The sequence below is a fragment of the Scyliorhinus torazame genome, chromosome 22 (assembly GCF_047496885.1).
Source record: "Scyliorhinus torazame isolate Kashiwa2021f chromosome 22, sScyTor2.1, whole genome shotgun sequence".
NCBI classification, from domain to species: domain Eukaryota; kingdom Metazoa; phylum Chordata; class Chondrichthyes; order Carcharhiniformes; family Scyliorhinidae; genus Scyliorhinus; species Scyliorhinus torazame.
The window spans coordinates 71,714,931-71,728,906 of NC_092728.1; positions in this window are offsets into that span (position 1 = coordinate 71,714,931).

The window sequence follows — 13,976 nt, forward strand, 5'->3', positions numbered from 1 at the left end:
ATCGGGGCATTATTAGTTGAGGCTACCGATCTTAGGATGCCCTGCTCTAATAAGCTCTTTATAACCTTTAGGATTTCTCCCTCTGCTTCTAGGGGGAATCCGTACTGCTTTTGGGGTCTAGGGTCCGGTCCTGTTATTTGTACGGAGCCAGTCATCCGTCCACAGTCGTGCTTGTGGGTCGCGAATGCTGCCCTGTTCTTTTGCAGGACTGCCGTAATCTGTCTGCCCGTGCTGAGTTGGTGGGGTTGAACCAAAACTCTCCGACTGCGCTAATTTTGTTCTTGTAGTCCCCTATGGTGAGCATTGTGGGGGCTCTAGCGGATTTCGCCATCTTCCAGACACACTGATTGACTGGATCGAAAGATAGGTGGTGGGAATTCATAAAGTCGATTCCCAAAATGTGTTCTGCTGTTTGGGGCAGGTCGACTAAAACTACGGGGTGTTTTGTGTTAATGGTTCCGATTTGGATGGGTACAGGGGCTGTGATGTGTCCCTGCTGTGAGTGGCCTGTGAAGCCACTGAGGGTGATAGTGGCTGTAGTGGGCCATGTGTCCTGACCAAGGGTGGAGGAATTTAAGGTGGCGCGGGACCCTCCTGTGTCCCAGAGAAGCTCGATCAGCTGTCCCCTAACTTTTGCTGCGACTACGGGTCGTCCTGACCTATCCCAAAGGGTATCGCAGACCCAACTGGGGGAGCCTGTACACCGTCAGTCCGTTCCGGTCAAGTCTGTCTGATCCGACCGGGTGCTAACGCTATGTATGGGCTCTGCCTTTTTCTTACTGAGAGTGCCTGTCTGTTGGGCTCTCTGGCTTTTTAGGGGCATTGCACTCTTTGGCAAAATGTCCCAACTGTCCGCAGTTGTAACATTCTTGCGGTTTTGCTCGGGGGCTGCTCTTTCCCTCGATTCCCTAGGCGGGGTTGTGAAGAGTGGTTCTTACTGCCTGCACGTCTGCGGCAGCTTGCTTTTCCTCGGGGGTTTTAGCGGCAGGTTTACTGTGAGCAGACTGTTCCCAAACGCGGGACAATCTTTTTACCACCCACTTCTCATTATGAGCCTCCTCCGAGGGGTCATAATTGCTACAGGCATTCTGTCCTGCTTCTGTGGCATGGGAGATAAGGGTGCAGGTCCATTTGGCCATATTATCTGGGGACAAATGGGCACGGTCTACGTTTCCGAAAACGGCTTCAAAGTGAATCCACAAGCGTCCTGCGAACGCTGTGGGGTGTTCAGACTTCTTCTGTCTGCACTTATTTAGGCCATCCACGGGGTCACCCCGGTTATACCCGATCGCATCTAGGATCGCGGTATGCATTTCTGCAAGGGTGCCTCCTCCTACGTTCTGTGGGTCGGGAAGGGCTGCTGCTACCGATGGGTCCAAGCTTAGAACCATGAGCTTTACCTGCTCTCTCTCATCTAGGACGTACATGTGCGCCTGGCGTCTAACTGTGGCAAAGAACTGGTGGGGGTCTGAGCTGGGAAGGAACGATGTGATCTTCTGGCACGCGTCCGTAATTGGGTCACTGTCAAGGGGGTGGAATATAGATATGCCGCATCGTCCAGTGTGGCTGTGCGAAGGGTTGTTACAGGGTTCATTGGAGCCTGAACTACCTGCTGTGTGGGGGGTGGGGGTGCTTTCCTCCTTTGGATATTTCCCTGTGCACATGTTCCCTGAACATATCTCTGCGCTGTCTCCTGCAATTCTTCCCAATCAGGGCCGTCCTCCTGTTCTAAACTTTCCCCAAATGTTTCTTGGAATCCCTTTTGGACAGAAAGCAGTGATTGCAGGTCTGCAATTTGCTTTTGGCACTTTGCATGGTCTATGGTGCTCTGTCTTTGTTCTGTGGTTGCAGTGTAGAATGCTCTCAAGGCTGCCTTGAGATCACTACATTGCTTCTGTAGCGTCTCCACCTGCTTCTCTGTCTCTTTCTTTACCAGGACCGCACGCTGCATGTCCTGATAAGCCTTCTCATACTGGGACGGGAAACTACTCAAATACGCCAGACAAGACTGGTGACCCCGTTTGGCATCAGCCACCTCTTCGTCCTTTGCCGCTAATTTCCGCCTTAACTCCAGATTCTCTTTCTCCACCTCGCATACATCGACTTTACTCATCCGATGTATGCCCTCTACCTCTTTGCGGAGCGCCCTGACGACCTCCTCTGTTGTGCCAGACAGGACACAATTGCCATCGGCTTGCGCGCTTTTGCTAAGCTCTTCTTATGGATTTCACTCATGTTCTCCCACCAAGTATGCCCTATACTTGCGGGACCTGAGTCGTCATTACTGCAGAAATCATCCCACATGGGCCATCCTTTGCCCTTGAGATCTTTTATAGGTCCCAGGGGCCTCCCGCCTATCGGGGCGGACCTTGACCCTGGTCCCAAGTGATTGGACTTGTTCCCAATCACTGGGTTCGATATGCTCCAATAATGGGGCGATTCCTTGATCGGGGGGTGGTCGTTCACCTTTCTTTGTCTCGGCCACTACTGGCGCCGAGAGGTCTGGATCGGCATTCAATTGCTAATATGTTGCAATTGTTCCCGGGGATAGCCGATTAAACTGCAGATGTCTGTGTTGATGTGCTGCTAATGGTCGCAGGTATCGATCTGGGCCGACTTCCCCAGAGCCGAATACGCTGTTCTGTCTGCAGCTGTCCGTTTGTGCTCTGTTGGCTGCTTTTCCCATCAGCCTTTTCGGTTAGCCATTTTACATTGAGTTTTGGCCAAATTAACCGGGAATCAGCCATTTTAGGTGGCTACATCTGTGATCAGATTGAACTGAAGTATCTGACTTTAAAGAGATATGCCGAGGCGTAGAGAAATGAATGGATCGTGCAGAGACCTTCTTGTTGAAAGATTCTGTCAATGGAGAGGGATTTCAGTTGGAGGAAGAAGAACAAAAAAAATGGACTATATTATTCTGCCTGTTTGCATGTGTTGTTTTTTGAAACAAAAAAATATATTTAATGTGTGCATTTCTTGAAGGATAGTGAAAAGGTGAAAAATGAAAACATCTTGAAGTTGATGGGTTTTTTTTTTTCTTGGGTGGGGGGGGAGGTGTCATGAGAATGTCACTTTAAGAAATGGTAGTCTGCTAAAGTTACTGCAGTGATGTCTGAGTGGGTGGAGCTAAGCTCTGGCTCTGTTTTTTAGTTTCACTTTGAGAAACATTTGTGTGTGTCTGTGTTTTTTTGGTTTCGTTTTGGTGTTTGAGCCGCAGTCAGCCAGATAAGGTGTAGTGTTGTTCTCTCTGCCATGTACAGACTATCTCTTGATCATTTGGTGAATTCAGGGTGACAACTGTTCTCAGTAGTGAATTTAAACCTGATGTGCTTCTGTTAAAAGTTTTTTTTTAATGCCTTATGGATGTTAAAAGGAAAGCTTAAGGATTACTTAGTGTTGTATTCTTTGGGGGTTGTATTTGAATTAATGGTTGCTAAGATGTTCACTGTATGTTTTAAAAAGGTTAATTTGAGTTCATAGAATAAACATTGTTTTGCTTTAAAAAGTACTTTTCGATTTCTGCTGTACCACACCTGTAGAGTGGGCCGTGTGCTCCTCAACCCACAATCTAGTAAAAGTTGTGGGTCAGGTGAACTCCCTGATACACTTTGGGGTTCTCTAAACCCTGGCCCATAACACAATGGAAAAAAAGGTTTCACACTCTAAGCATGCTGCACAATGAATGCTGCAAGAGAGGCTTCTTCCCTTCATTTGGAATTTCTTTCGTAAAGCTACACTGCATGCTTTGGCCATCTGTTAACAAACCATCTTCTGTCTGTTATATTGCAAACGGTGAACCTTCCTGACAGCATCTGAATATTCATAGTGCATCGATCATTTTTTTCAAAAAATCAAAATACTGAAAATGCTGGAAACCTGACACAAAAACAGAAAGTGCTGGAAAAAAACCCAGCAGGTCTGGAAGCATCTGTGGTAACAGAAACCGAGTTAACGTTTTGAGTCCGTATAACTCTCATTCAGAACTGGCGAGAAGTAGAAATTTGCTGAGTTTTATGCAGTTGAAAAAGGGAGGGAGGAGGGCAGGTGGAGCAAAATAGTGATAGAAGAGAGGGATAGGTTAGAGGTCTGGAGACATTGAATGGCACAGATATCACAGAACAGTATAGGTAATGATAGTGTTAAAATCTAAGCAAAGCACCAACCACTTTCTTGCAGAGGGGACTAGATTGTGAGCAGATCGAATTGAAAGAAGTGCGAGTAAATCGCTACTACACATGGAAGGAGTGTTTGGGGCCTTGGAAGGTGAGGAGGTTAAGGGGCATGTGTTGCAACGCCTGCGATTGCATGGGGAGATGCAGTGGGAAGGGAATGTGGTGTTGCAGGTTAGGAGGGGTGCGGAAAACACCCCGCTGACTTGAATATGTGTGGTAATACCAGGTATTGCAGTACCTGAGAGAGGAATGACCATTGGCTAGACCGTGGGGTCTACCATTGGGTAATGTACATAGCCCCGCCCCGAGAGGCGGGGTATAAGAACCGATGCCGTCCCAGCAGCCTTCACTTCTGTAACATCGCTGCTGGGTACAATTCTATCTGATTAAAGCTGAATCGATATGACTCCTCGTGGTCTCAAGAGTATTGATTGTGCATCAATTTAATCAGATAAGTACTTTGAAGGATGGATCTCCGCATCAAGCCGACGTGCCTTCAGCTCAGCCCTCACGCAGAAAACTCCGCCGCGATTTTTAAGCATTGGCTGGCATGTTTTCAGAGCTACCTCAATACGGCTGCCGACACCCCCACGGAAAGGCAGAAAATACACCTCCTACGCTCACGGGTCAGCCCGGCGATCTACCCCCTGATCGAAGGGGCGGCGAACTATGATAAAGCCATGGAACTGCTGGAAGGACATTACATTCGTCCACTGAACCAGGTCTACGCCCGTCACCTGCTGGCAACTAGACGGCAGAGCCCAGATGAGACACTCGAAGACTTCTACTGGGCACTGATAGTGCTGGGCCAAAACTGCGGCTGCCCAGTGGTGACTGGGAACGAGCACACTGAACTTTTAATTCAAGACGCTTTTGTGGCAGGTATGGTTTCCCCCGACATTCGCCGAAGGCTACTCGAAATGGACACGCTGGGCCTCACCGAGGCCCGGGCCCTGGCTGGGTCCATGGACGTGGCGTACAAGAACGCCCTTGCGTACGCCCCGCGCGCACCGTGCCCCCCTGGGCTGCATGGCACCCCGCCGCGGCAGCCCCCCAGACTTACCCGCTTAACCCGCAGACTTAACCGCTAACTCCGCAGGCCTGCGTGGCAAGGCGCCCCGCTACCGCCGCCAGCCAATGCTGCTTCTTCTGCGGCCAGGCGAATCACCCACGCGCGCGCTGCCCGGCCCGCACCGTCACCTGCAAAGGGTGCGGCACGAAAGGCCACTATGCCGCGGTCTGCCTAGCCCGCGCGGTGGCCGTGGTATCCAACGAGTACCCACAGCCTTTTCCAGCCACCTGCTGTTCAAACCACAGCCGTTTTTTCAAGGCCCACCGCAGCCTTTGTCCCCCTAGGCAGCGTCGCAGCCGCGGCCATTCTGCCCCCCAGCAACCACGCTGGAGGAGTGCGCGTCGCCATTTTGTCGCTCGCCAGTCCAATCGCCGGAGACCCCGTCCCCGAACCCCATGTGCGATCCATGGCCGGCGCCATCTTGGATGGGGCCTCAAGCCCCCAGCATGGCTGGCTACGCGCTGCCCGACCAAAATCCCTTGCTGCAGCTGGCCTCCGCCACGCTGGAGCAGTGTGCGCCGGCATTTTGTCCCTCCCCGCCGCCATTTTGTTCCTCCCCGTCGCCATCTTCGGAGTCCCCGGACTCCATGTGCAATCCATGGCCGGCGCCATCTTGGGTGGGGCCTCAAGCCCCCACCACGGCTGGCAACGCGCTGCCCGACCTAAACTACTTGCTGCAGCTGGCCTCCGTTACGCTCGACCAGAGTCGGCCCCGAACGCTAGCGAAGGCCATCACGACGATCGCCATCAACGGCCACGTGACGTCGTGCCTCATCGGCTCCGGGAGCACGGAGAGCTTCGTCCACCCTGACACGGTAAGGCGCTGTTCTCTGGTCACCTATCACATCCAACAAAGGATCTCCCTGGCCTCCGGGTCACACGCAGTGCAGATAAAAGGGTTCTGCCTCGCGAACCTCACCGTCCAAGGCAGGGAATTCCGCAATTTCCGCCTATACGTGCTGCCGCATCTCTGCGCAGCCACCCTTCTGGGACTTGATTTCCAGTGCCACCTACAAAGCCTGACTTTTAAATTTGGCGGCCCTATACCCCCCCCTTACTGTTTGCGGCCTCGTGACCCTTAAGATCGACCCGCCTTCCCTGTTTGCGAACCTCACCCCGGATTGCAAACCCCTCGCCACCAGGAGCAGACGCTACAGTGCCCAGGACCGGACCTTCATCAAGTCCGAGGTCCAAAGGCTGCTGAAGGAAGGGGTCATCGAAGCAAGCAACAGCACCTGGAGGGCTCAAGTCATGGTGGTAAAGACCGGGGAGAAACATAGGATGGTCATCGACTATAGCCAGACCATCAACCGGTTTACGCAACTGGATGCGTACCCTCTCCCCCGTATTGCCGACCTGGTAAACAGGATTGCGCAAAACAAGGTTTTCTCCACGGTGGACCTCAAGTCTGCCTACCACCAGCTACCCCTCCGTAATGGTGACCGCCAGTACGCTGCCTTCGAAGCAGACGGGCGGCTCTACCATTTTTTAAGGTTTCCGTTCGGTGTCACAAACGGGGTCTCGGTCTTCCAGCGTGAGATGGACCGAATAGTTGACCGGTATGGCATACACGCAACGTTCCCGTATCTTGACAACGTCACCATCTGCGGCCATGACCAGCAGGACCACGACACCAACCTCCGTAAATTTCTCCAGACCGCGCACCTCCTAAATCTGACCTACAATAAGGAGAAGTGCGTATTTAGCACCAACCGTCTAGCCATCCTAGGCTACGTAGTGCGAAATGGAGTCATAGGCCCCGGCCCCGAACGCATGCGCCCCCTCATGGAGTTCCCCCTCCCTCACTGCCCCAAGGCCCTAAAGCACTGCCTCGGCTTCTTTAGCTACGATGCACAATGGGTCCCTAATTACGCCGACAAGGCCCGACCCCTGATCCAATCCACAACGTTCCCCCTGTCGACGGAGGCCCGCCAGGCCTTCTGCCGCATCAAAGCGGACATCGCAAAAGCCACGATGCGCGCCATCGACGAGTCCCTCCCGTTCCAGGTCGAGAGCAACGCGTCCGACGTAGCTCTGGCCGCCACCCTCAACCAAGCGGGTAGGCCCATGGCTTTCTTCTCCCGCACTCTCCATGCCTCCGAAATTCACCACTCCTCAGTCGAAAAGGAGGCCCAGGCCATAGTAGAAGCTGTGTGGCACTGGAGGCATTACCTGGCCGGCAGGAGATTCACTCTCCTCACGGACCAACGATCGGTGGCCTTCCTGTTCGATAATGCACAACGGGGCAAGATAAAAAAACGACAAGATCTTGCGGTGGAGGATAGAACTCTCCACCTACAATTACGAGATCTTGTACCGTCCTGGGAAGCTGAACGAGCCTCCTGATGCCCTATCCGGCGGCACTTGTGCCACCGCACAAGTAGACCGCCTCTGAGCCCTCCACGAGGACCTCTGCCACCCGGGAGTCACACGGTTCTTCCATTTCATTAAGTCCCGAAACCTGCCTTACTCCATCGAGGAGGTCAGGACAGTCACCAGGGACTGCCGAATCTGCGCGGAGTGCAAACCGCACTTCTACCGACCAGAGAGGGCGCACCTGATAAAGGCTTCCCGTCCCTTTGAACGCCTCAGCATGGACTTCAAAGGCCCCCTCCCCTCCACCGACCGCAACACGTACTTCCTTCACGTGATTGACGAGTACTCCCGGTTCCCATTCGCCATCCCCTGCCCAGACATGACCACAACCACCGTCATCAAGGCCCTCCAAAGTATTTTTACACTGTTCGGTTTCCTCGCATACATCCACAGTGATAGGGGGTCCCTCTTTATGAGCGACGTGCTGCGCCAGTTCCTGCTTAGCAAAGGCATCGCCTCAAGCAGGACGACCAGCTACAACCCCCGGGGAAACGGGCAGGTAGAAAGGGAGAACGGAACGGTCTGGAAGACCGTCCTGCTGGCCCTTCAGTCCAGGAATCTCCCAGTCTCCCGCTGGCAAGATGTCCTCCCAGTGGCCCTTCACTCCATTCGGTCACTGCTATGTACTACCACAAACCAGACACCTCACGAACGTCTCCTTGTTTTCTCCAGGAAGTCCTCCTCGGGGACCTCGCTCCCAACCTGGCTAGCGACACCCGGACCCGTCCTGCTCCGGAAACATGCGAGGGCGCACAAGTCGGACCCGTTGGTCGAGAGGGTCCACCTGCTGTACGCCAACCCCCAGTACGCATACGTAGCGTTCCCCGACGGATGCCAAGATACGGTCTCCCCTCGGGACCTGGCACCCGCTGGTGCCCCACGCGCGCCCGAGCCACTGCCCCCCCCCCCCCACTGCACCTGACCGGAGGGTCAGTACTGCCGCCAGAACCCCGACCCAGCGCTGAGCAGGCACCGACGCCCCCTATAGGCACCCCTTCCTCCTGCCCATTTTCAGGCCCTACAGCGCCGCCTAGGGGTGGCGAAACTGCCTGGGAGGAAGACACCACGTTCCCGGAGTCACAACCACCGGGGCCCTCACCAGGATCGCCGCCGAAACTTAGACGCTCCAGTAGGATGACCAGGCCACCCGATCGTCTGATTGCAGCACCATGAAGAAAAGAAACAACACAAGAACTTTCTCCGTTACCCTCGATAGCATGGTACCTGCAATACCTGGTCCTACCATGAAAAGGCGACAGTAACACTGGCCATCACCCCGCTGGCTCTTTTTTTAACAGGGGGTGAATGTGGTAATACCAGGTATTGCAGTACCTGAGAGAGGAATGACCATTGGCTAGACCGTGGGGTCTACCATTGGGTAATGTACGTAGCCCCGCCCTGAGAGGCGGGGTATAAGAACCGATGCCATCCCAGCAGCCTTCACTTCTGTAACATCGCTGCTGGGTACAGTTCTATCTGATTAAAGCTGAATCGATATGACTCCTCGTGGTCTCAAGAGTATTGATTGTGCATCAATATGACCATTACCTCTCCATTTGCTAAGTTCCATTGCGTAATTGTGATTTAATCTCTCCTGCCCTCTAACCGATCCCTGATTTTCTATTTTGCTCCACCTGCACTGCCCCAACCCCACCTCTCACTTTCCCGATATCATTAAACCCAATCGCACTTCTACCGTTCTCCAGTTCCAAAAAATAACTCCGTTTCCCTCTCCACAGGTGTTGCCAGACCTGTGTTTTTCTACCATTTTCTGCATCAGTGTAGCCATCTGGGATGGCCATTTCCAGAATACAAAATGGACGCTCACAAAGAATGTAGGGAAATGTGGACAATGCTAGACAACAAGCAGGCACAGTGCATGAATGTATATTTGGGAAGCAGTTACCAGACGGAATCGAAACTCTGGATCGATTAGCATATTGATGGCCCATCTCCGAGGAACAAAGGACGAACACTCAGGTAGTTGATACTGTTGCAGACATCCCAGCGCCAGAAAGACACAAACAAAGCAAGGCCAACGGCCACCTAAGACACGCCCAGCCATCAGGGCACCCACCCCTTTATTGGTTAAGATCGATAACAATGATCGAGAAGCGGCCCAATTAAGTGGGACTAAGTTTAAGGCCCGCCTAAAAGCGCGCAAAGCCCCTCCAAGTATAAGAAGGAACCCCCCACGAGAAGGAACCTCCCAGCGACTCCGAACAAGTTTCCAGCGACCCCTTTGAGACCACATACATTAAAGCCCCTGATCCAGACCCACCACCCAACGACTATGGATTGCCCCCTACCACCTCCAACTTCGACACAAAACACTGGCACCGAGACAATTCGTACAGACTCATCTGGAATGATGAGATAGACCCCAATTCGCCCCAAGCAGCTTTGGCACAACTACTCCAGTCACGAGTATGGCAACCGGGAGAAGATGATGACTTAGAGTCTGACTCCCACCAGATGAACCCTTTTACGACTCTGTTCGCTAAAGAGCAATGAGGTGTCCAGATGATGGTAAAAAGGAACCGATGGGGATTTACGGTGTCCTTTCTGATGGAACCTGCACGATTTTTGTTCTGTTAGTTTGTTGCTTTAAATATTTGTTACAGTACATGTTGAATGTTGTTTGTTCACTTAAAGTTCTCATGGCCCCACGCCACTACTCTTTTAACGCCCACTGGCAGTTAAAAGTTTGTAACTAGTTTGTCAGCAGACAACCGATCATAGCTACTCTTCTGATTCGAAGGTAATCACAAGAGGCAACATCCACGGCGAACACAAATTCTTTCCATTCTTGTCCGGTCTCTCAGGCAGTGGAGAAATGGCACTGGTACCCACTCTGCCTGAGGACCCCCATCTGGTCAGCTACGCTCGGGTAGTGCACATACGGCACTGGTCACCGTCCTACCCGGGGATTCCACCCATTCTTACCCTCCGCGACCCATACGCACCCCATTCGGAACTTTTGTTCAAAACTCTTTTGTTTGTTTTCCAGCGACCCTTAGGTTGCTCTCCATATGCTATTTACATTCTCAAACACTGGGATGGTACACCACCGCATCGATCACACAGGCTGCGAGACTGCTCGCGCTGTGTCAGTATTTTCTTCTCGGATGACTTGTCCCAAATGAGGGAGTCACAGATGGTGACCAATTATAATGGGTAATTGGTAATAAAAGGACAGACAGACAGACATATGAGATCTTAAGCAAGGTAATAACAGATATTATGCTTGTGTCCACAAAACTCCAGAACCACAGAAGCCACAGGATGACCACAGAAGGAAGAAGAGAACATGAGGACAGACATCATGGTCTACATTTGGATCTTCGCGGGATCCCTACAGTTGAAATGAAATGAAATGAAAATGAATGAAATGAAAATCGCTTATTGTCACGAGTAGGCTTCAAATGAAGTTACTGTGAAAAGCCCCTAGTCGCCACATTCCGGCGCCTGTTCGGGGAGGCTGTTGCACGTGGACGCGACCCCCCTGACCCCTTCCTCACAGGCCGTGAATGTTCCCCATCCCTGCCATACACTACAGCCAGAGACAGCAACTTATACACCAACCTGGTGTGACAGGTTCATCACCTGGTATTCCCTGTCCTACATTGTAGAAGCACTGTTAGCCATGGCAATACTCTGTAGTGTCACCCAGACACTGAGACTTAGGAAATGGTGAAGGAAAGCCTCCCGCACTCCGGTATATACATTCAGACCCCCTATTTTTGGACTTCAGCAAACCTCCCACTCTCTTTAAGTGAATTAAAGTGCATCGACTTTTTTTGTTTGTTTGTTCTAATAAAAAAATGTAAAACTCTGTACTTGACCGCCAAGCTACAGAGACCTGTATTGCTGCTACTGTATAGTTTATACTGTTGTAAATTCTTTTAAGTGACTAAGGATAGTTTAGTTAAGAATTATTAGACATTCCCGTGTTGAATTGTAATGCCTGAATGTCATAGCACCCCGTAGAATTTTATAATAATGTGTGTATATAAAACAATTTAGGTAAAGTTCCAATCCATCGGACAGAGTAGAGTAGAGCCTGTCCTTGATTGTGGGTGCTCGGCTTAGGCAGAGAATAAAGAAGATGCAGTAATGTGATCCTTCACACTTCGCGTTGAGGATTACAAGGAGGGAGTGTAGCCATCTGGGATGGCCACTTCCAGAATACAAAATGGACGCTCACAAAGAATGTAGGGAAATGTGGACAATACTAGACAACAAGCAGGCACAGTATCTGGGAAGCAGTTACCAGACGGAATCGAAACTCTGGGTCGATTAGCATATTTATGGCCCATCTCTGAGGAACAAATGACTAACACTCAGGTAGTTGATACTGTTACAGATATCCCGGACTAACAGTCAGGTAGTTGATACTGTTACAGATATCCCAGTGCCAGAAAGACACAAACAAAGCAAGGCCAATGGCCACCTAAGACATCAGGGCACCCACCCCTTTATTGATTAAGATCGATAACAATGATCGAGAAGCGGCCCAATTAATTGGGACCAAGTTTAAGGCCCGCCTAAAAGCACGCAAAGCCCCTCCAAGTATAAGAAGGAACCCCCACGAGAGATTTGCTCTTTTGGATTTGGTTCTCAGGCGGAGAGACCCATCCACCAGCATCACAGGAGCAAGTAAGTTAAAGGTCAACGCTCGCTACCAGACGGATGACCGTAGCTGTTCTCCTGTATCTCTTCGAACCCAACAGCCTCAGATCCAAACAACGGCCATTGTTCCTCTGACTAAGTGGGCACCCGAAGTTAAGTATAGGCATTAGCGTTAGAGATAGTTTAGTTTGTAGTACTGTTGTGCATGAGTAGATCTTACTGTGTGTGTAAATAAATAGTATTGACTTTGAACTAACTAACTGGTGTATTGGCCCTTTGATCAGTATTCGGGTTTGAACCTTATGGCGGTATCGAGAGATACCTGACGACTCTGAAAGTAAACATAATTAGGATTAAGGAAGGTGACCATATTGACCGCCATATTCATAACCAGAGAAACAGAGCAACATCTGTCATTGCACTTGTTTATCGAGTGATCAGTATCAATGTGCTTTTTTCAAAGAGCTGTGACGGCTGTGCTCTTGGGTGGCCACTTAACCATATTCTTTTAAAAAAACTCATGCCCATTTGACATACATGAGAGAGTGACAGAGACAGAGAGAGAGAGACCATAGATAAAGAAAGAAAATTTCCTTGACAGCTTTGGGATTCCCCAATACACTTTATAGCCAATGAGGCACTTTTATTAACATTTCGCCACTGTTCTAATGCATAAATGCATTATCAAGATTTGCATGCAGCAAAATCACATCAATAGCGTGAGATAATGACGTGACAGTCAGCTTGAGTGACGTTGGCAGAGGATCTTTGGTGAGAAACATGCTCCTGATACTGCTCCGTGTCCTATTTTATTTATATTTGCAGTTAGGTTTGATAATCAGATATCAGTGATGCTACACAGTTATTTTCTTGATCTTAAAGTGATGTTCTTCATACCAAATTATGTAATAAACTTTCTATCTGATGGTGCCAACTTGGCTGAAGTCCCGACTTATGCTGAATGCCTTGAGAACCCTTTAATGAATTAACTTTACTTCAAACGTGTTAATACTCTACTTCAGGGGAAACGATAATCATGAGGACAACTTTGAAATCGCTGAGATCATTCTTATCATCAGCGTTGTCTGCATTTAGATTTTCTTTTCTGGCATAGTTGAGCGATTATGGTGAATATGAGAGTTCTCAAGGGAGGACAACCAAAGAAAAACACTCTTTGACAAAGAGTCATTGGACTCGTAACATTAGCTCTTTTCTCTCCCTACAGATGCTGCCCGACCTGCTGAGATTTTCCAGCATTTTCTCTTTCGTAAGAGAAACACTCAGCAGGTTCGGCAGTGTCTAAGGAGAAAGGTTGGGCTTTGTCAGAATTCAAAGATGAAAAGCCGTCCATCAGGGTGCCAGTAAAAATAGGAATCAATGTGAGTATTAATAATTGGGTGACGGTGCCCAACAAAATTAAGTGACTATTAATAAGGGTTGCTGGACCTTCTATAAGTGGACTTCATGTGCCGGAGAAACTGAAAACTGCATTCATTTCCTATTCCTAAAAAGACCACAAAGAACGAAAGAAGGTCTTGCATGCATGTAGCACCTGTTACGGCCTCAGGACCTCCCGAAACCCTTTACAGCCATTGTACGTTTCGAGGTGTTGTCTTGTGGGAAATGGAACAATGAGCTCCCACAAAGGCCAATGTGATAATGATCAAATAATCTGGGCAGGATTCTGCTTCAGACAATGCCGGAGTTGGGACAGGCGATAG